The 20,036-nt window shown below is 50.4% G+C and overlaps 1 long non-coding RNA gene across 1 annotated transcript in view; it reads left to right on the top strand.

The window, feature by feature from the left end:
* Positions 1-20,036, top strand: part of LOC122541354 — a 33,328-nt gene that overhangs the window by 8,943 nt on the left and 4,349 nt on the right. The window contains exon 2 of the long non-coding RNA XR_006309577.1: positions 15,362-15,458. This is a non-coding gene — a long non-coding RNA (uncharacterized LOC122541354). The remainder of the gene's footprint in view (positions 1-15,361; positions 15,459-20,036) is intronic.

Here is a 20,036-nt window from a genome sequence, read left to right as displayed (position 1 = left end):
CTCCCAGCCTCATTCCTGATGAAGGGCTCCTGCCCGAAATGTCGATTTTCCTGCTCCTCGGGTGCTGCCTGACCTGCTGTCCTTTTCCAGCACCGCTCTAATCTTGTCCCAAAGCCTGTCCCACCATCTACAAGGCACAAGTCAGGAGGGTGATGGAATACTCCCCACTTGCCCTGGATGGGGGCAGCTCCAGCAACACTCAAGGAGCTTGACACCATGCAGGACAAAGCAGCCCCCACTTGATTGGCATCACATCCACTCCCTCCACCACCAACGCTCAGTAGCAGCAGTGTGTACCCTCTACTAAAGATCCTCAGCCAGCACCTTCCAAACCCACCACCACTTCCATCTAGAAGGACAAGGGCAGCAGATAGATGGGAACACCATCACCTGTAAGTTCCCCTCCAGGCCACTCACCATCCTGCCTTGGAAATATATCGGCCGTTCCTTCACTGTCGTTGGGTCAAAACCCTGGAATCCCCTCCCTCAGGGCATTGTGGGTCAACCCACAGCAGGTGGACTGCAGTGGTTCAAGATGGCAGCTCACCTCCCCCCCCACCCCACCTTCTCAAGGGGGCACCGAGGGACAGGCAATAAACCCTGGGCCCAGCCAGCAATACTCACAGATGAGTTAAAAAAAAATACTGACATAAATCCTACTCCTGCAAAATACGACTCATCAATTCCTCCTCTCCAGCCTCACTCTGTTACTCGGCTGTATAATTTACTCATTCTAGTCCAGATCCTCAGCAATACCCCTCAGGAACCCTCCCCTCCCCAGCTCCCCTGGATCTGACAGCGTGAAACTGCTTGCATGTGAACACTGGGTAAGCAGTGGGTTAAACTGTGTGGCTGCACTCGGTGTCGTGCTGGAAAGTGACACGCGAGAGAGGTCAGCTCAGTGTAATTAGCAGTTCCTCTCCCTCGGTCCAGGGAAAGGAATGTATTCTTCAATCAAAGGGCTTTTTTTCAGCAGTGTCTCAGGGTTGGGGTTGACTGTGTGGGCAGGTGCGAACAAACAAGCAACAGGCAACGGGAGATACTACAAAGCCCATATCATGCCCAAATCTTGCTGCAGTCATCTCCTCTGCACTGAGAACTACAGAGGGCTTCTTCATTCTCACCCAGCAATGACAGAAAGGAGCAACAAGCACATCCCCATCAAACACTCCCAGGGCAGGGTCAGCACGTGGTTAGATACAGAGTAAAGCTTTCTCTACACTGTACTCATCAAACACTCCCAGGACAGGGTCAGCATGGGGTTAGATACAGAGTAAAGCTCCCTCTATACTGTCCCCATCAAACACTCCCAGGACAGGGACAGCACGGGGTTAGATACAGAGTAAAGCTCTCTCTATACCGTCCCCCATCAAACACTCCCAGGACAGGGACAGTATAGGGTTAGATACAGAGTAAAGCTTCCTCTACACTGTCCCCCATCAAACACTCCCAGAACAGGGACAGCATGGGGGTTAGATACAGGGTAAAGCTCCCTCTACACTGTCCCCCATCAAACACTCCCAGGACAAAGACAGCACGGGGTTAGATACAGGGTAAAGCTCCCTCTACACTGTCCCCCATCAAACACTCCCAGGACAGGGACAGCACGGGGTTAGATACAGAGTAAAGCTCTCTCTACACTGTCCCCCATCAAACACTTCCAGGACAGGGACAGCATGGGGTTAGATACAGAGTAAAGCTCCCTCTACACTGTCCCCCATCAAACACTCCCAGGACAGGGACAGCACGGGGTTAGATACAGGGTAAAGCTTCCTCTACACTATCCCTATCAAACACTCCCAAAACAGGGACAGCACGGGGTTAGATACAGGGTAAAGCTCCCTCTACACTGTCCCTATCAAACACTCCCAGGACAGGGACAGCACGGGGTTAGATACAGGGTAAAGCTCCCTCTACAATGTCCCCCATCAAACACTCCCAGGACAGGGACAGCACGGGGTTAGATACAGGGTAAAGCTCCCTCTACAATGTCCCCCATCAAACACTCCCAGGACAGGGACAGCACGGGGTTAGATACAGGGTAAAGCTCCCTCTACAATGTCCCCCATCAAACACTCCCAGGACAGGGACAGTATAGGGTTAGATACAGAGTAAAGCTTCCTCTACACTGTCCCCCATCAAACACTCCCAAAACAGGACAGCACGGGGTTAGATACAGGGTAAAGCTCCCGCTACACTGTCCCCCATCAAACACTCCCAGGACAGGGACAGCACGGGGTTAGATACAGGGTAAAGCTCCCTCTACACTGTCCCCATCTATCACTCCTAAAACAGGGACAGCACAGGGTTAGATACAGGGTAAAGCTTCCTCTACACTGTCCCCGTCAAACACTCCCAAAACAGGGACAGTATGGGGTTAGATACAGGGTAAAGCTTCCTCTACACTGTCCCCATCAAACACTCCCAGGACAGGGACAGCACGGGGTTAGATACAGAGTAAAACTCTCTCTACAATGTCCCCCATCAAACACTCCCAGTTACTCCCAAAACAGGGACAGTATGGGGTTAGATACAGGGTAAAGCTTCCTCTACACTGTCCCCATCAAACACTCCCAGGACAGGGACAGCATGGGGTTAGATACAGAGTAAAGCTCCCTCTACACTGACCCCATCAAACACTCCCAGGGCAGGTACAGCACAGGGTTATATACAGAGTAAAGCTCCCTCTACACTGACCCCATCAAACACTCCCAGGACAGGGACAGCACGGGGTTAGATACAGAATAAAGCTTCCTCTACACTGTTCCCCATCAAACACTCCCAGGACAGGGACAGCACGGGATTAGATACTGAGTAAAGTTCCCTCTACACTGTCCCCATCAAACACTCCCAGGACAGGGACAGCACAGGGTTAGATACAGAATAAAGCTTCCTCTACACTGTTCCCCATCACACACTCCCAGGGCAGGGACAGCACGCGATCAGTGTCACATCCACAGATCAGACTCTCGGCTCTGATACGGACACGTTGAATTCCCGTCTTTGTTAAAAAGCAGATGGATCCGGTGATCCTGACTCTGGCTGTAATCTCAGTGTTCAATCTGGAGAGGAATTCTGCGATGTGACACCCATGTACCATCGGGGAAATATCAAATGGAAAGACTAAAGCAAACGCGGCGATGGTGAGAGGCCGACAGCCCACCTACAGCCCACTTGGTGGGAGATTGCTTTCAGAATCCCCTCCCTGAGGGTTCAGCACATGGACTGCAGCGAGGGCAGCACACCCCTGGGAAACCTTCTCAAGGGGCAACTAGGGACGGGCAGTAAATGCTGGACCCAGCCAGCGATGACCACATCCCACACACAAAAACAAGTCCAATCTGGAACACTGCAAACTGGGAGTAGACAATGGGGTAAGAAAGGGATAGAAGGCCACGTTGCAGCTTAGAGTCATTGAGTGAGGCTCGCAGATCACAAAAAGGCCCATTGGCCCATCTAGTCTGTGCTGGTCTGAAACACAGCCTGAACTATTATCATCCCAGTTTCCATCACTTGGCCCATACCCTAGTACTCCATGACTTGCCAGCGCATCTCTAAATATTTCTGAAAGGTTTAAAGGATTTCTGCCCCTACAACTAGCCCGACAGGCACTGAGTTCCAGACTCCCACCACCCTCCAGATGAAAATTCCTCACTTCCCCTCTCAACCTCCCTGCCCCTTACCTTCATTCTATGTTCCCCAGTCATTAACCTTTCCATCAAGGGGAAAAATGAGTGAGTGTGTGTGCGTGTATACCTGTGTGTGTGTGTGTGTGTGTGTGCATGGGTGCGTGTGTGTGCGGGCATGTGTGAATGTATGTGTGAGTGTGCATGTATGTGTGTGTGAGTGAGATTGTGTGTGCCTGTGAGTGTGCGTGTGTTTATGCCCATGTATATGTGCATGCGTGTGTGTGTGAGTGCTTGTGTGAGTGTGCATGTATGTGTGCATGTGTATGTGTGTGTGTAATTGAGTAAGTGTGCGAGTGTGTGTGTATCTGAGTGTATGCGTGAGTGTGTGTATGTGTGCACATGTGTGTGTGTGTGTGTCTGTGTGTGCATGTATGCATGTGGCTGTGTGTCTGCATGTGTGATTGTGCATGTGTGTGTGTGTGCATGTGAGTGTGCGCGTGTGTGCTTGTGTGTGTGTACATATGTGTGCGTCCGTGCGTGATACACATGTATGTGCATGTGCATGTGAGACTGTGTGCGTGTGCATTGTGAGTGTGCATGCACATGTGAGTGTGCATGTGTGTGTGTGCATGAGTGAGATTGCATGTGAGTGTGCGTGTATTTGTGTGAATGTGTGAATGTTGTGAGTGTGAGAGTGCTGTGGGGGTGTGGTGGTTGTGGAGGGGGCGGGGAGGGGAAGGGGTAAGTGGCAGGCGGATGATGTATTCCAGTTCACTGCAGCTGACAGACTCACATTCAGCTGTTTCTACCTTCGCTCCACTGCTCGGGGTGGCTCAGTGGCTCAGTGGTTAGCACTGCTGCCTCCCAGAGCTAGGGACCTGGGTTCAATTCCAGCAAGTTACCTCTGGCTGCTCCAGTTTCCTCCCACAGACCAAAGGTATGCAGGTCAGGGTGGATTGGCCCTGCTAAATACCCGTAATGCCCAGGGGTGAGCAGGCTGGGTGGAGTGGCTGTGGGAAATGCAGGGATAGGAGGTCAGTTCTGGATGAGGTTACCTCTGGCTGCTCCAGTTTCCTCCCACAGACCAAAGGTATGCTGGTCAGGGTGGATTGGCCCTGCTAAATGCCCAGGGGTGATCAGGCTGGGTGAAGTGGCTGTGGGAAATGCAGGGATAGGAGGTCAGTTCTGGATGAGGTGTTCCTCAGAGTCTGTGCAAATCCAATGGAGGGATCCACACTGTAAGGGGTCAATGATTGGAATTCTCATCTTGTTTTTTATAAGCTCCCCTGAACCGTCACTCGCTCTGACCCAACTCACCAAGGTGCCAACCCCAGCTTGTCATTCCTTCCCCTCCCTCGCCCCTCTGTTCTCCCCGCCCCCCCGGCCGCTGGGCCCATCTCTGTCTCCTGCCCCACACTGATGCAAATCCCCAGCTGACTTACCCTCGCAGATTTCCGGTCTGACCCACATGGAGGGGCCTGACTCGTGTTGTGGGCAGCTATTAATAAAACTGACAGGCGCGGCTGGATGCAAAGATATTTCTCACTCCTTCCCCCCACTGCAGGGCGGGCCATTCATTCTTTCAGACATGAGGACAGCTGAGTGAGAGAGGAAGATCACAGGAAGGCCAGAGATTTACAACCGCCCCTTCTCCTCCTGCTATTCCTCCCCCCCCCCCTCACTCATCTCTTCTCTCCGCTCTGCACCTCCTGCACACAGTCAGGCTGCTGAGTGAATACCCGGCCCTGGATGAGCAAGACCCGCGTTCCGATTCAAGCTCTTAACCAGCTCCGCCCTGCTCCTTTCACGGGAATGTGGGCACAAGGCTGTGCTGCCCATCTGCAGCTGCCTTTCAACTGCGTCACTGGCTTGAGTCAAACAGGTTGCCGCGGCTCTGGGGTCACATGACCTGGTAAGGAGGGCAGATTCCCTTCTGGAAGGGGCATTTAGCACGTCAATGGCCGATCCGTGGAGCAGCGGTGACTAAGACTACCTTTCAATGCCAGCCTCTTCAGCCATTGAGGGTTAGTGACAGAAAGTGCGGTTCTGGGGAAGCACAGCCGGTCAGGCAGCAGCCGAGCAGCAGGAGAGTCAACCCCCTCCCCACTCCCTCCAATACCCCCCCGCCCACCACAGCACTCTCACACTCACAACATTCACATCAGGAATGGAGGTTAGTTACCAGCAATATGTGACATTATTGCGACTCCACCATTGACGTGCAAGGCTGAGCGAGACTGCTCTCGAACCTCAGGATCATATCGGATGTTAGATGGCTGTCTGAACCACCCACCCAGTGTCACACAGATGGACTGCTTCCACCTACGTGCCATCACCCAAATCCTCCTCCACCTAGTTTGTTACATGCTAAGTCAGGGTGGATTGGTCATGCTAAATACCCATAATGCCCAGGGGCGAGCAGGCTGGCTGGAATGGCTGTGGGAAATGCAGGGACAGGAGGTTGGTTCCGCTTGGGGTGTTCCTCAGAGAGTCCATGCAGACCCAGTGGAGGGGTCCACACTGTAGGGATCCACTGAACGGAATTCTCATCTTGCTTCATAAGCTGCCCTGAGCCATCACTCGCTCTGACCCAACCCTTGGGGACAACCCCACCTTGCCATCCATTCCCCACCCTCGCACTGATTGCCCCCACCCCAGCCCGTCTGTTCTTCCCTCCCCAGCCGCGGCTCAATCCATCCCCTCACTCATCGCCTTCTTCTGGGATTGTTCAGGTCTCCCGTGTGGGAACTGTGTCCGCAACTCTGCCAAGTGTAGGGGGTCTAGGCGGGATGCTCTTCAGAGGGCTGGTGCAGTCTTTATTTCAGGAACTCTATGACTGCCTTTTTAAAACTCTTGTGGGCTTTGCTTCACCCTCACCACCCCTCCCCCGTCCCCCCTGCCTTAATAACGTTTTCTGCACAGTGGGGAAACCGAGCCTGAGCGAGTATTCACACCTTCACAGAGGTCATTCAGCCCGTTGGGCCCTGTGCCTGTTGGACTTCTATCAGACCCGCTAATGGGTTCTAGATGGGTTGGGACTTACAGCGGCTGCAGCAAATAGGGAGTTCACTTCCGAAAGTTCTGCGGCAGCTTCTCCTGAGCACTGGGAGACGACCTCCCCAGAAAAGGTGGGAGGGGGGAAGGCAGGCATCCCGAAAAAAAAAATGGCAAAATACCCAAAGGGGGTAGACCAGGTAGCTACAGGTGAGGTGCTCCCCCTGACTGGGGAGTCTAGAACCAGGGGGCATCGTTTAAAAATAAGGGGGAGGGGGGAATGGTCTGAGATGAATCAGAGTTTCTTTAGAACATAAGACATAGAAAAGTACAGCACAGAACAGGCTGTTCATCCCACGATGTTGTGGCGAGGATTAATCCTAATGTAAAAGAAACTAACCTAACCTACGCACCCCTCAATTCACTGCTATCCATGTGTATGTCCAGCAGTCGCTAAAATGTCTCTGCTTCCACCATCACAGCTGGCAATGCATTCACAACTCTCTGCATAAAGAACCTACCTCTGACGTTCACTTTATACCTTTCTCCTAATACCTTAAAACTATGACCCCTCGTACCAGTCAATTCCCTGGATGCTGCCTGACCTGCTGTGCTGTTCCAGCAATAAAGTCTCTGCATAAAGAACCTACCTCTGACGTTCACTTTATACCTTTCTCCTAATACCTTAAAACTATGACCCCTCGTACCAGTCAATCCTGCCCTGGGGAAAGTCTCTGGCCATTGACTCTATCCATGCCTCTCATTATCTTGTATATCTCGATCAGGTCTCCTCTCTTCCTCCTTCTCTCCAGAGAGAAAGGTCTGAGCTTAGTCAACCTTTCTTCATAAGACAAGCCCTCCAGTCCAGGCAGCATCCTGGTAAACCTTCTTTGCACCCTCTGTATCTTTCTGGGTGACCAGAACTGGACACAATATTCCAAGTGCGGTCTCACCAGGGACTTGTAGAGCTGTAGCAAAACCTCACGGCTCTTAAACCATATGTTTCTTAACAACCCTAAAAAGTCACAAACTTTCACCGGGAACTTCCGGAATTTTCTACTGCTGGTGGTGGAGGGGGGGCTTTGAGTGTGTTTAAGGTAGCGGTTGGTAGATTTCTAAGTGCGCACGGTGTATGAGATGATGGGGGGAGGGGGCGGTGTGTGAGGTGAGTCCTCCCCTTGGCTTCTTACCCATCCCTGATTGTTTACTGGGCCATAGAGATGTACAGCACGGAAACAGACCCTTCGGCCCAACCCGTCCATGCCGACCAGATATCCCAACCCAATCTAGTCCCCTGTAGCTCAAACCCTCCAACCCTGGCAACATCCTTGTACCCTTCCAAGTTTATCAACATCTTTCCTATAGTAGGGAGACCTAAAGTTGCCCCTTAGGTCCCTTTTAAATCTTTTCCCTCTCACCTATGCCCTCTAGTTTTAGATGCCCCTACCCCAGAGAAAAGACCTTGCCTATTTATCCTATCTGTGCCCCTCATGACGTTATAAACCTCGATAAGGTCACCCCTCAGCTTCTGACGCTCCAAGGAAAGCAGCCCCAGCCTATTCAACCTCTCCCTGTAGTTCAAACCCTCTGACCCCAGCAACATTCTTGTCAATCGTTCCTGAACCCTTTCAAGTTTCGCAACATCCTTCCTCTTATTGAGAGCTGGCGATATGGCGTCGGCCATCTTGAATTCTCTCACTCAATCTGACCAGTTCCCCTCGGAACTTGCTGCATTATGTTACCTCGCATTGCCTCGGCACCTGCTGACAAGGCTGGTGCTGGTGTGGCCCGCCTGCAGAAGATCCGCAGCAAGCCTTGGATGCTTTTTCCTACCTCCTTGTCCCCTCACTCCTCCGCCATCGCTTCTGAAGCACCACTGATCTCAGCTCCTCTGGAGATCATCTTTCCTTACCGTCCCACCGTCCGCGTCCCTCAACTCCACTTCTCCCCAAAATCCGGTGAGTCAACAGGTGGGATAAGCCCATCGTTTCAGCTGTACCTGCCTGTTCAACATATCGGCAAATTAATTGATAGGATGTGGGTATCACCAGCGTTTATTGCCTGTCCCTAGTTGCCCCCTTGAGAAGGTGGTGGTGAGCTGCCTACTCTTACCGCTGCAGTCCACTTGCTGTGGGTGGCTGTTAGCGCGGGAGTCCTAACGACACTGAAGGAACAGCGATATATTTCCAAGACATCATGGCTGAGAGGGGAAGTTGCGGTTTATCGCTATCTTTGTCCTTCTCAAGACATGTAGAGTTTGCAGGCTTGGAAGGAGACTTAATGAATTTCAGCAGTGCATCTTGAAGATGGTATATACTGCTGCGACTGAATTGATGGATTTGATAGATCTGTTGCTTTGTCCCTGGATGGTGTCGGGCTTCTTGAGTGTTGCTGGAGCTGCCCCCCATCCAGGGCACGTGGGGAATATTCCATCACACTCCTTGCAGGCTTTGGGGCCTCAGGAAGTGAGTTACCTCACTGTACGATTCCTAGCCTCGGACTTATTTTTTTGTTTCAAAAATACACTTTATTCATAAAAACATTGCATTCATAATGTATTCATAAATACATTGTCCCTGAAGCAGTTCTGTTCTGTGCAGTGGCATATGGAGAAAACAAACAAACATTAGAATTAGACTCTATCCAACAAACAAACCCAAGGCACTTCTTTCTTAGACCAGACAATATTTACATACATTTGAGGCACCGGGAGGGTCCAATAACTGAACACCCCCCCATTTACCTTCAGCAGGAAGACCCCAGACAGTGGTCTTGCCCCACTGTGCCTTGGCGGCAGCTGCCCCAGGCTTTAGCATGACCCCCCCCCCCCCCCAGTACATAGTCCTGGACCTTGGAATGAGCCAGTCTGCAACACTCAGTCAGGGTCAACTCCTTGCTCTGGACAGGTCAAGAGGGCGTTGCTGAGTTGGGGGGCGGCTCTGGGATGAGGTTGGGGGGGGTGGGGGGAGATGAGGAAACTGGTGAAATCGATGTTGGAGGGTCCCGAGCCGGAAGGTGAGGCGTTCTTCCTCCAGGCGTCGGATGGCTAGGTTTTGGCGGAGGAGGACGCCCAGGACTTGCATGTCTTTAGCGGAGTGGGAGAGGGAGTTGAAGTGGTCGGCCACAGGGCGGTGGGGTTGTTTAGTGTGTGTGTGAGACCCAGAGATGGTCCCTGAAACATTCCACCAGTTTGCATCCTGTCTCGCCAGTGTATTCACACGAGAAAAAGACAATGTTGTCAAGGACAAGACTGAGATACAGGCTGCTAGATTAGATGGGATTGAGATGCAAAAGGAGGAGGTATTAGCAATTCTGCAAAGTGTGAAAATAGATAAATCCCCTGGGCCAGATGGGATTTATCCTAGGATTCTCTGGGAAGCCAGGGATGAGATTGCAGAGCCTTTGGCTTTGATCTTCATGTAGTCATTGTCTACAGGAATAGTGCCAGAAGACTGGAGGATAGCAAATGTCCCCTTGTTCAAGAAGGGGAGTAGACACAATCCTGGTAATTATAAAACAGTGAGCCTTACTTCGGTTGTTGGTAAAGTGTTGGAAAAGGTTATAAGAGATTGGATTTGTAACCATCTAGAGAGGAATAAGTTGATGAGGGATCAGTGAAGTGTTTGATAAGGTTCCCCATGGTAGGCTATTGCATGGGATTGAGAGTGATTTAGCGGTTTGGATCAAAAGCTGGCTAGCTGAAACAAGACAGAGGGTGGTGGTTGATGGGAAATGTTCATCCTGGAGTTTAGTTACTAGTGGTGAACCACAAGGAAACGTTTTGGGGCCATTGCTGCTTGTCATTTTTATAAATGACCTAGATGAGGGTATAGAAGGGTGGGTTAGTAAATTTGCGGATGAGTTGTGGATAGTGACGAAGGATGTTGTAGGTTACAGAGAGACATAGATAAGCTGCAGAGCTGGGCTGAGAGGTGGTAAATGGAGTTTAATGCAGACAAGTGTGAGGTGATTCACTTTGGTTGGAGTAACTGGAATGCAAAGTACTGGGCTAATGGTAAGATTCTTGGTAGTGTAGATGAGCAGAGAGATCTCGGTGTCCAGGTACACAGATCCTTGAAAGTTGCCACCCAGGTTGATAGGGTTGTTAAGAAGGCATAAAGTGTTTTAACTTTTATTACGAGAGGGATCGAGTTCTGGAACCATCAGGTTATGCTACAGCTGTACAAAACTCTGGTGCGGCTGCACTTGGAGTATTGCGCACAGTTTTGGTCACATTATAGGAAGGCTATGGGAGCTTAGGAAAGGGTTCAGAGGAGACTTACCAGGATGTTGCCTGGTCTTATGAGGAAAGGCTGAGGGAGTTTGGGCTGTTTTTGTTAGAGAGAAGAAGGTTGAGAGGTGACTTAATTGAGACGTATAAGATAATCAGAGGGTTAGATAGGGTGGACAGGGAGAGCCTTTTTCCTCGGATGGTGACGGCGAGCACGAGGGGACATAGCTTTAAATTGAGGGGTGATAGATATAGGACAGATATCAGAGGTAGGTTCTTTACTCAGAGAGTAGTAGGGGCGTGGAACGTACTGCCTGAAACAGTAGTAGACTCGCCAACTTTAAGGGCATTCAAATGGACATTGGATAGACATATGGATGAGAATGGACTAGTGTAGGATAGATGGGCTTCAGATTGGTACAGGTCAGCACAACATCGAGGGCCGAAGGGCCTGTACTGCGCTGGAATGTTCTGTGTTCCATGTTCTAGGAGACCACATCGAGAGCAACGCACACAGTAGATGAGATATTTGGAGGTGCAGGAAAATCTCTGCCGGATGTGGAAGGCCCCTTTGGGGCCTTGGATGGAGGTGAAGGGGGGAGGTGTGGATGCAGGTTTTACACCTCTTACAGTGGAAGGGGAAGGTGCCAGGGTGGGTTGTTGGGGGGCTTGGAGGGAATGGCCTCTGTGGAGTGCAGAGAGGCGTGGGGAGGGAAATACATCTGTGGTGGTGGGGTCTGACTGTAGGTGATGGAAATAGCAGAGGATAATGCACTGTATGCGGAGATTAATAGGGTGGGAGGTGAAGGAGGTGTAGTCCAGGTAGCTGTGGGAGTTGGTGGGTTTGAAATAGATGTCCGTGTTGAGTCGGTGGCCGGAAATGGAGGTCCAGGAAGGGGAGGGAGATGTCTGAGATGGTCCAGGTGAACTTGAGGGGGGAAAGTGTTGGTGCAGTTAATGAACGGTTCAAACTCCTCGCGGGAGCACAAGGTGGCGCCGATACAGTCATCAAAGTAGCAGAGGAAAAGGTGGGGAATGGTATAGCTGCAAGAGATGGACTGTTCCACGTACCCAATGAAGAGGCAGGCATAGCTGGGGCCCACGCGGGTACCCGTGGCTACCCCTTTGGTCTCGGGGAAGGACTGGAAGGAGAAGCTGTTGACGGTGAGGACCAGTTCAGCCAGGGGGGGATGAGGGTGTCGGTGGAAGGGTACTGGCTGGGTGAGTGGGAGAGGAAGAAATGGAGATCTTGAAGGCCTTTGCCATTGTGGGAAATAGACCGAACGGCCACTGGTGAAGGTGAGACGTGGCGGGCCGGGGAAACGAAAGTCATGGAGGAGGTGAAGGGTGTGGGTGGTGTCCCGAATGTACGGGGTGGAGGGTTCCTAGCCCAAGGGGGAACAGGACTGTGTCAAGACGTGAGGAAATAGGTTCGGCGAGGCAGGCGGACACAATAGGTTGACCGGGGCAGTGCTGGCTAAGAGGTAGAACTGCGGGGTTCCCGGACTATGAGGTTCGAAGCTGTGGCTGATCTTTTTGAGGACTCAGCTCCACTTACCCCGCCCACGAAACCTCATCCTTAATTCCTTTACTGTTCAAAAATTTACTTTTGCCTTAAAAACATCCAACGAGGCAACCTCTGGGTGATTTCTCAACTCCTCAGCTCAGTCCTAAATCTGCTCGCCCTTATTTTGAGACTATGCCTCCTCGTTTGAGTTTCACCCACCTCCCTGCTTCTACCTTATCTATTCCCTTCATCATTTTATATCCTTCTGTAAGATTCCTCCCTCATTGATCTAAATTCCAGTGAGCACAGTCTCAGACGACTCAATCCCTCCTCAAAGGCAACCCCCCTCAACTCCAGAATTAACCTGGTGAACCTCCTCTGCACCCTCTCCATCCTGTCTCAAGTAAGGAGACCAAAACTGGTCACTGTCAATTATTGGGGAAACCCGTCGGGGTTCAATAACATCCTTGAGGGAAGGAAACCTGTTTATACTTCTCTGGACCAGCAGTGGGGTTGACTCTTAACTTGCCCTCGGGACAATTAGGGACGGGCAATGAATGCTGCCCTAGCCACATTGAGTGAATGAAAACAAAAACTCTGCCTCACGCACTAAGAACCGCTTTAATGCCCGCATTCGGAGGAGTTTGCAAGGAAACAAAATCAGAGATAAGTTGCTCCTTTGGAGAGCCAGTGCAGATGTGATGGGCCAAATGGCCCCCTCCTGCGCTGTAACCATCCTGCGTTTACCTTTGTCGGGTGGTTAGAGGTATTTCGAAGGAGGGAATGTCTGATCTAATAACAGTGGCTGCGCTGCACTGGCTGTGAAGGACACTGGGTGCCCTGAGGTCCCTCTTAAACAATGCAAAACTGCCTCCGGGCAGCCAGAGGAACACAGTTCTCAAAAGATAGGGTCGAGAGTGAGGCGCTGGAAACGCACAGTAGGTCAGGCAGCATCCGAGGAGCAGGAGAGTCGGCGTTTCGGGCAAAAGCCCTTCATCAGAATTCCTGTGTCATCTTTCGTGATCTTTCGCTATAAATTCTGTGCCTTACGGATCCTGCCCCACTAGCTACCCAATGAAGGAGCAGCGCTCTGAAAGCTAGTGCTTCCAAGCAAACCTGCTGGGCCGTAACCTGGTGTTGTCCGAGTTTTGTCCTTAAAAACATTCAACGAGGGTTCTGAGTCTTCGGAAGGCCTTGCCACAGGGAGAGCTGTGGGGGCACACTTAAGGCTGAGACAGACAGATCCTAGACCAGTCGGGGAGTAAAGGGTGTTGGGGAAAGGAGACATGAGGAAAGTCTGATTGTGTTGGATGTTTGAGCAGGGCCCGAGAACTGGACAGTCTATTCCTATTCCTACATCAAATGCTTCTTATTGACCGTAAATTGAAAAGCCAGGTAATGCTGAGGTGTTCCTGAGGGATAACATGGCAGCAGTGGTTCAGGGCCACGGCTATCAGCAAACAGTAGCCATACCAAGGCGTCACGGAATGGTTTTAACACATGGGGAGGCCTTTCGGCCCATTGTGCCTGCCCCGGCTCTGTGGACGAGCACCCAGTGTCACTCCCCTACCTTCCCGCAATAACCCCTTGCACGTTTGGACTTTGCTGACGGATCCCTGGTCTGTTGGTGACCTTATAGAAGTTCATAAAATCATGAGAGGCATGGATAGGGTAAATAGGCAAGGTCTTTCCCCTGGGGTGGAGGAGTCCAGAACTAGAGGGTTTAAGTTGAGAGGGAAAAGGGGCATAAGGGGCAACTTTTTCACACAGAGGGTGGTGCATGTATGGAATGAGCTGCCAGAGGATGTGGTGGAGGCTGGTACAATCACAGCATTTAAAAGGCATCTGGATGGGGTATATGAATAGGAAGGGGTTAGAGGGATATGAACCAAATGCTGGCAAATGGGTTGGGATATCTGGTCATTTTGGGTGAATTGGATCGAAGGGTCTGTTTCCGTGCTGTACATCTCTATGATTGAAAAATAGGGAAAGGGGATAAATAAATGAAATTCTACAAAAGTGTACAATGCTTTCTGAACCCAATGTGTAAATAGCTCAATATGGGAACATTCTCTGGATGGGGGTTTGCTCGCTGAGCTGGAAGGTTCATTTCCAGACGTTTCGTGACCCTACTAGGTAACATCTACCACCCCCTGAGAAAAAGAACAGGAAGTGACCTCACCACAGGGAATGACGTCATCACAGGAAATGACGTCACCAACCCAAAGAAACCCAACCATATCAATGGAAAGCAGGAATCAACTGCAGTGCTTCGCCTGAGGCCCACTGAAGATGTTACAGAGTGTGGTGACGAAACGTCTGAAAACGAACCTTCCAGCTCAGCGAGCAAAACTACATTGAGAACCTCGACATGAGCTACAAATCTTCTCAAAACTCGCTGGGAATATTCTCTGTTGGTTGTCAGAATGAAGAGTGGGCCAGGGTGGTTAAACGAAGTAAATGTAGAGGGAGATCTTTCGACAATAGTGACTAAAGCATATTTCACTTGAAGATGGTGAGAGAGACGTAAGCATGTGTATTTTTTTAAAAAATTGGAGATTCGTAAATTGGAGAAAAGCCGAGCCAAGATGCTAATTTGTCCAACACAATCAGTGGCCAGCAATGGGAAGCATTTAAAATATTGTTGACCCGAACTTAGGAAAGATACAAAGTGAAAGAGCAAAATAGGTATGTGCGAGACTCCATGGAATAAGGGCTTACAGGAGCAACTGAGGAGTTAGGAAAGAGTAGATTAAAACAGGCTGACTGGCAGAATGAGAGACAGTCCAGACAGTTTCGGAGGGAAATCGAAAAGAAAACAATTAAAGAGAACTATGAAATGAAATCGTCAAGGAAGATAAACCAAAAGAGTTTTAAAGGCCTCATCATAAAACTGAAAGGCTGGGATGAGAATAAGACCAATTAGGAGACAGACGGGGTAATATAGCAAGCAATGATAAGAGTTACGACAGAAATATTAAATTCTCTGTGCCATTTCAGCATTACCCTTTTCTTAAATGGGAACGTAGGTTTGGATGTGAATTCTGAGAGATTTGCACAGGCTGTGTGGGATTGAACATGGCAATCGACATGCAATGTGAGTATGTGCGAAGTGATTTATTTTTAAAAAAGGACAGAAAGGCGGATAAATAGCTCAAAAAGTGAGAGGTTGGGAGGTTTTGATGCCCAGAGGGACCTGTGAATCCTTGTTCATGACTCACTAAAAGCTAGCACATAGGCACAGAGAGCAATTAGAGAGGAAAACAGCATTTTGGTCACCGTCACTAGGGATCTGTGCACAGCAGTAAAGACGCCTTGCTGCAGCAATTATACTGAACCAACAGGATATTATGTGCAGTTTTAGGCTCCTTACTGAAGGAAGGAGGTTCTTGCCATAAAGGGAGTTCAACGGGCTGGTCCCCAGAGGTGGCAGAATTGTCATTGCGTAGTTTGGAAGAATGAAAGGCGATCTGACCGAAACGTATTGAGACGCCCACAGGGCAGGGCAGGGTGGCATGTTGCCTCTGGCCGAAGAGTCTAGAACCAGGGCACGCAATCTCAGACCAACGGGCGAGCAACTTGGGGACTTGGGGGCGGAGGGGCGGATAGGGAGGACCTTCACTCAGAGCGATACGAGCCTTTGGAATTCCCAACTCCAGACAGCTGCGGAGACTCGATCAGATCCTGGTGATACTGGGGGACATGAGGAACGAGTAAGGTGTCAAAACATCAAAAGTAATTTCAGGTACATAATTCTCTGAATTTGGCTTCACATCTAGACAGGGCGGTCTAGGAAGCATTTAGCACCCTTCCCTGTGTCGCTCAGACCTTTTGAGTATGGGAGTTGGGACGCCAGGTTGAGGCTGTACAGGACGTTGGTGAGGCCCCCTTCTGGAATACTGTGTCCAGTTCGGGTCACCCTGTTACAGGAAGGATAATATTAAACTGGAGAGGGCTCAGGAGAGATCTCCCAGGATGTTGTTGGGAATGGAGTGCTGGAGTTACAAGGAGAGGCTGGATAGGCTGGGACCTTTTTCACTGGAAGGTTGAGAGGTGACCTTATGGAGGTTTATAAGATCATAAGGGACGTAGAATGGCAAGGGTGTTTTCCCAAGGCTGGGGGAGTCTCAAGACTAGAGGGCAATGTTTTAAGGTGAGAAGAGAAGGATTTTTAAAAAAAAAAACACGAAGGGCAATTTATGTTAGACAGAGGGTGGCTTGTGTGGAGAATGAACCTCCAGAGGAAGGCAGCTGTCTGTGTGGAGTCACCCCGTGTCTGCGTGGGCTTCCTCCCACAGTCCAAAGAATGTGAAGGTTAGGGTGGATTGGCCATGGGAAATTACCCATAATGCTCAGGGATGTGTAGGTTAGGTGCCTTAGTGAGCAGTAGATGTAGAGTGATGGGGAATGGGTGTGGGTGGAATACTCCTCAGAGCGTTGGTGTGGACTGGTTGGACCGAAGGGTCAGTTTCTGTGCTGTTGGGCTCAATGACTCTTTAATGTCGAGGTAGATAAACAGCTCCAATCAGTTTGTACAGCCGGTTAGGCTTATCCCTGCTCCTGTTACCTACATTACAATGATCCTGTTTTTTTTAACCGGGGCGATAATACAATTAGACCTGGGATTGATTTGAAATGTGCTCATTGAAATTAAAAGCATATCAACGATTATAAACAGAAAGTGGTGCACCAAATAAACTAATCAGGCTCAAAGCTTATAAAGCCCGAGACCAGATGGATTGTGTCCTCGTGCTTTGAAAAGAATCCAAAGCAGACAGTGTAGGCCCTCCTACAGATAGTCTGTCAGAAGAAAGAGACACAGTGCCAGAAGGCTGGCACTGAGCTGAAATAATTCCAGGTTTAAGAAGGGAGATAGGACGCGCTGAAGGAGCGAGACGCTGCTCAACCGAATGTTGATGAGTGACCAAATATTAGAATCCCCCCCGCTGTGGAGGGAGAGAACCGAAAATCGTCTGAAAATGAGGTGTACAGAAGCAGACAGTCTGCAGGGATTTCCGAAGGGGAAGGCTGGCTTCGAGGTGATTGAATTGTTTTTCTGATGAGGTAACACAGAGAGAGGAGATATTGGTAATACTGCTAATCCCAGTCTCGCTGAGACACAGCTGAGTCTTAAAGTGGTCTGCATTATCAAACCACCACAATGTCGGGGGACCAAACTAATGGAAGCCGACGCAGAAAGCTGGAAAAGCAGGAGCAGGCCATTCGGCCCTTCGAGCCTGCTCCACCATTCAATCGGATCGTGGCTGGTCGTGTAATATCAGCATCCCAGATCCCACAAGGCCCATGTCCAGCTCCCTCTTGAATATATCTCACAAACTGACCCCAACAGCTTCCTGTGGGAGAGAATTCTGCAGGTTCACGGCTCCCTGAGTGAAGGAATTCTTCCTCATCTCGGTCCTGAATGGCCTTCCCCCCCTTATTCTTAGACTGCGACCCCTAATTCTGGAACTTCCTAACATTGGGAAGATTCTTCCCTCACCCAGCCTGTCAGGATTTTCTTTGAGATGCCCCACTTTTTGGCAAATGAAGTTCAACGAATCTGAGGGAGTGCATGTTGATGGGAAGGAATCAGGAAGTCGCTTATTCGAAGGTGCGAGATCAGGCGGGACTGAGGAAGAAAGGCACTGAGGAGGACACCAGTCACTAAAGGTTGCACTGCAACTTAGCAAGGCCCTGAGAAACTAAACTCGAGGATCCCAACAGTGTGGGAGCAGGCCCTTCGACCCAACAGATCCACACCTACCCTCCGAAGAGTAACCCACCCAGACCCATTCCCCAACCCTATTACTCTACATTTACCTCTGGCTAATGCATCCCTGGTCACTATGGGACAATTTAGCATGGCCAATCCACCCTAACCTGCACGTCCCTGGGCACTATGGGACAATTTAGCATGGCCAATCCACCCTAACCTGCACATCCCTGGCACTATGGGACAATTTAGCATGGCCAATCCACCCTAACCTACACATCCCTGAACACTGTGGGACAATTTAGTGCGGCCGATCCACCCTAACCTCCACATCTTTGGACTGTGGGAGGAAACCCACGCAGACAGGGGGAGAATGCGCAAACTCCACCCAGACACAGTTGCCTGAGGTGGGAATCGAACCCGGGTCACTGGCACTGGGAGGCAGCAGTGCCAAACCGTGCCACCCTCTCGGCTTTACTTCTCCAAGAGGTAGAATTGAAAGATAGAGAGGCCATATTAAAGCTTGGGTAGATCACTGTCAGGGCACGACCTGCATGGTCTGCCTTACTATTACAAACAGATGAAGGTGAAGGGAAGATGTGTGAAGATGATACCAGGAATGGATGGGCATGAAGATCATGGAAGGACTGATAGATTGTGTCTTTATTCTTTCGGAAAGTAGGAGGCTGAGGGAACTCGCTAAAACTATGCCAGGTTTCGATAGAGTGGAAGGGAGCATAATTATAATCCATCATCATAGGACAGTCACCAAAAGAAATCCAATAGGGAATTCGGTCAAAATAGTTTTACCCAGAGAGTGGTGACAATGTTGGGTGCACAATGTTGGGTCAAGTAAAGATGGGAGGAAGTTTCGGCAGAGAGCAATTGGTAAGGTGGCTCTTCGTGGTTAGCGCTGCTGCCTCACAGCGCCAGGGGCCCCAGTTCAACACCACCCCCTGGGTTACTGTCTGTGTGGAGTTTGCACATTCTCCCCATGTCTGCGTGGGTTTCCACCCACAGTCTAAACATACATAGGTTAGGGTAAATTGGCCGCGCTAAATTGTCCCACAATGACCAGGGATGTGCAGGTTAGGGTGAATCGGCCATGCTAAACTGTCCCATAGTGACCAGGGATGTGCAGGTTAGGGTGGATCGGCCATGCTAAACTGTCCCATAGTGACCAGGGATGTGCAGGTTAGGGTGGATCGGCCATGCTAAACTGTCCCATAGTGTTCAGGGATGTGCAGGTTAGGGTGGATTGGCCATGCTAAATTGTCCCATAGTGACCAGGGATGTGCAGGTTAGGGTGGATTGGCCATGCTACATTGTCCCATAGTGACCAGGGATGTGTAGGTTAGGGTGGATCGGCCATGCTAAACTGTCCCATAGTGACCAGGGATGTGCAGGTTAGGGTGGATGGGCCGTGCTAAATTGTCCCATAGTGACCTGGGATGTGCAGGTTAGGGTGAATCGGCCATGCTAAATTGTCCCATAGTGCCCAGGGATGTGCAGGTTAGGGTGAATCGGCCGCGCTAAATTGTCCCATAGTGTTCAGGGATGTGCAGGTTAGGGTGGATTGGCCATGCTAAATTGTCCCATAGTGTTCAGGGATGTGCAGGTTAGGGTAAATCGGCCGCGCTAAATTGTCCCATAGTGTTCAGGGATGTGCAGGTTAGGGTGGATTGGCCATGCTAAATTGTCCCATAGTGCCCAGGGATGTGCAGGTTAGGGTAAATTGGCCGCGCTAAATTGTCCCACAGTGACCAGGGATGTGCAGGTTAGGGTGAATCGGCCATGCTAAATTGTCCCACAGTGACCAGGGATGTGTAGGTTAGGGTGGATCGGCCATGCTAAATTGTCCCATAATGACCAGGGATGTGCAGGTTAGGATGGATTGGCCATGCTAAATTGTCCCATAGTGCCCAGGGATGTGCAGGTTAGGGTGGATTGGCCATGCTAAAT

The sequence above is a fragment of the Chiloscyllium plagiosum genome, chromosome 37 (assembly GCF_004010195.1).
Source record: "Chiloscyllium plagiosum isolate BGI_BamShark_2017 chromosome 37, ASM401019v2, whole genome shotgun sequence".
NCBI classification, from domain to species: Eukaryota; Metazoa; Chordata; class Chondrichthyes; order Orectolobiformes; family Hemiscylliidae; genus Chiloscyllium; species Chiloscyllium plagiosum.
The sequence above is the reverse complement of the archived record's forward strand: the minus strand, read 5'-3'. Positions and strand labels throughout refer to the sequence as shown.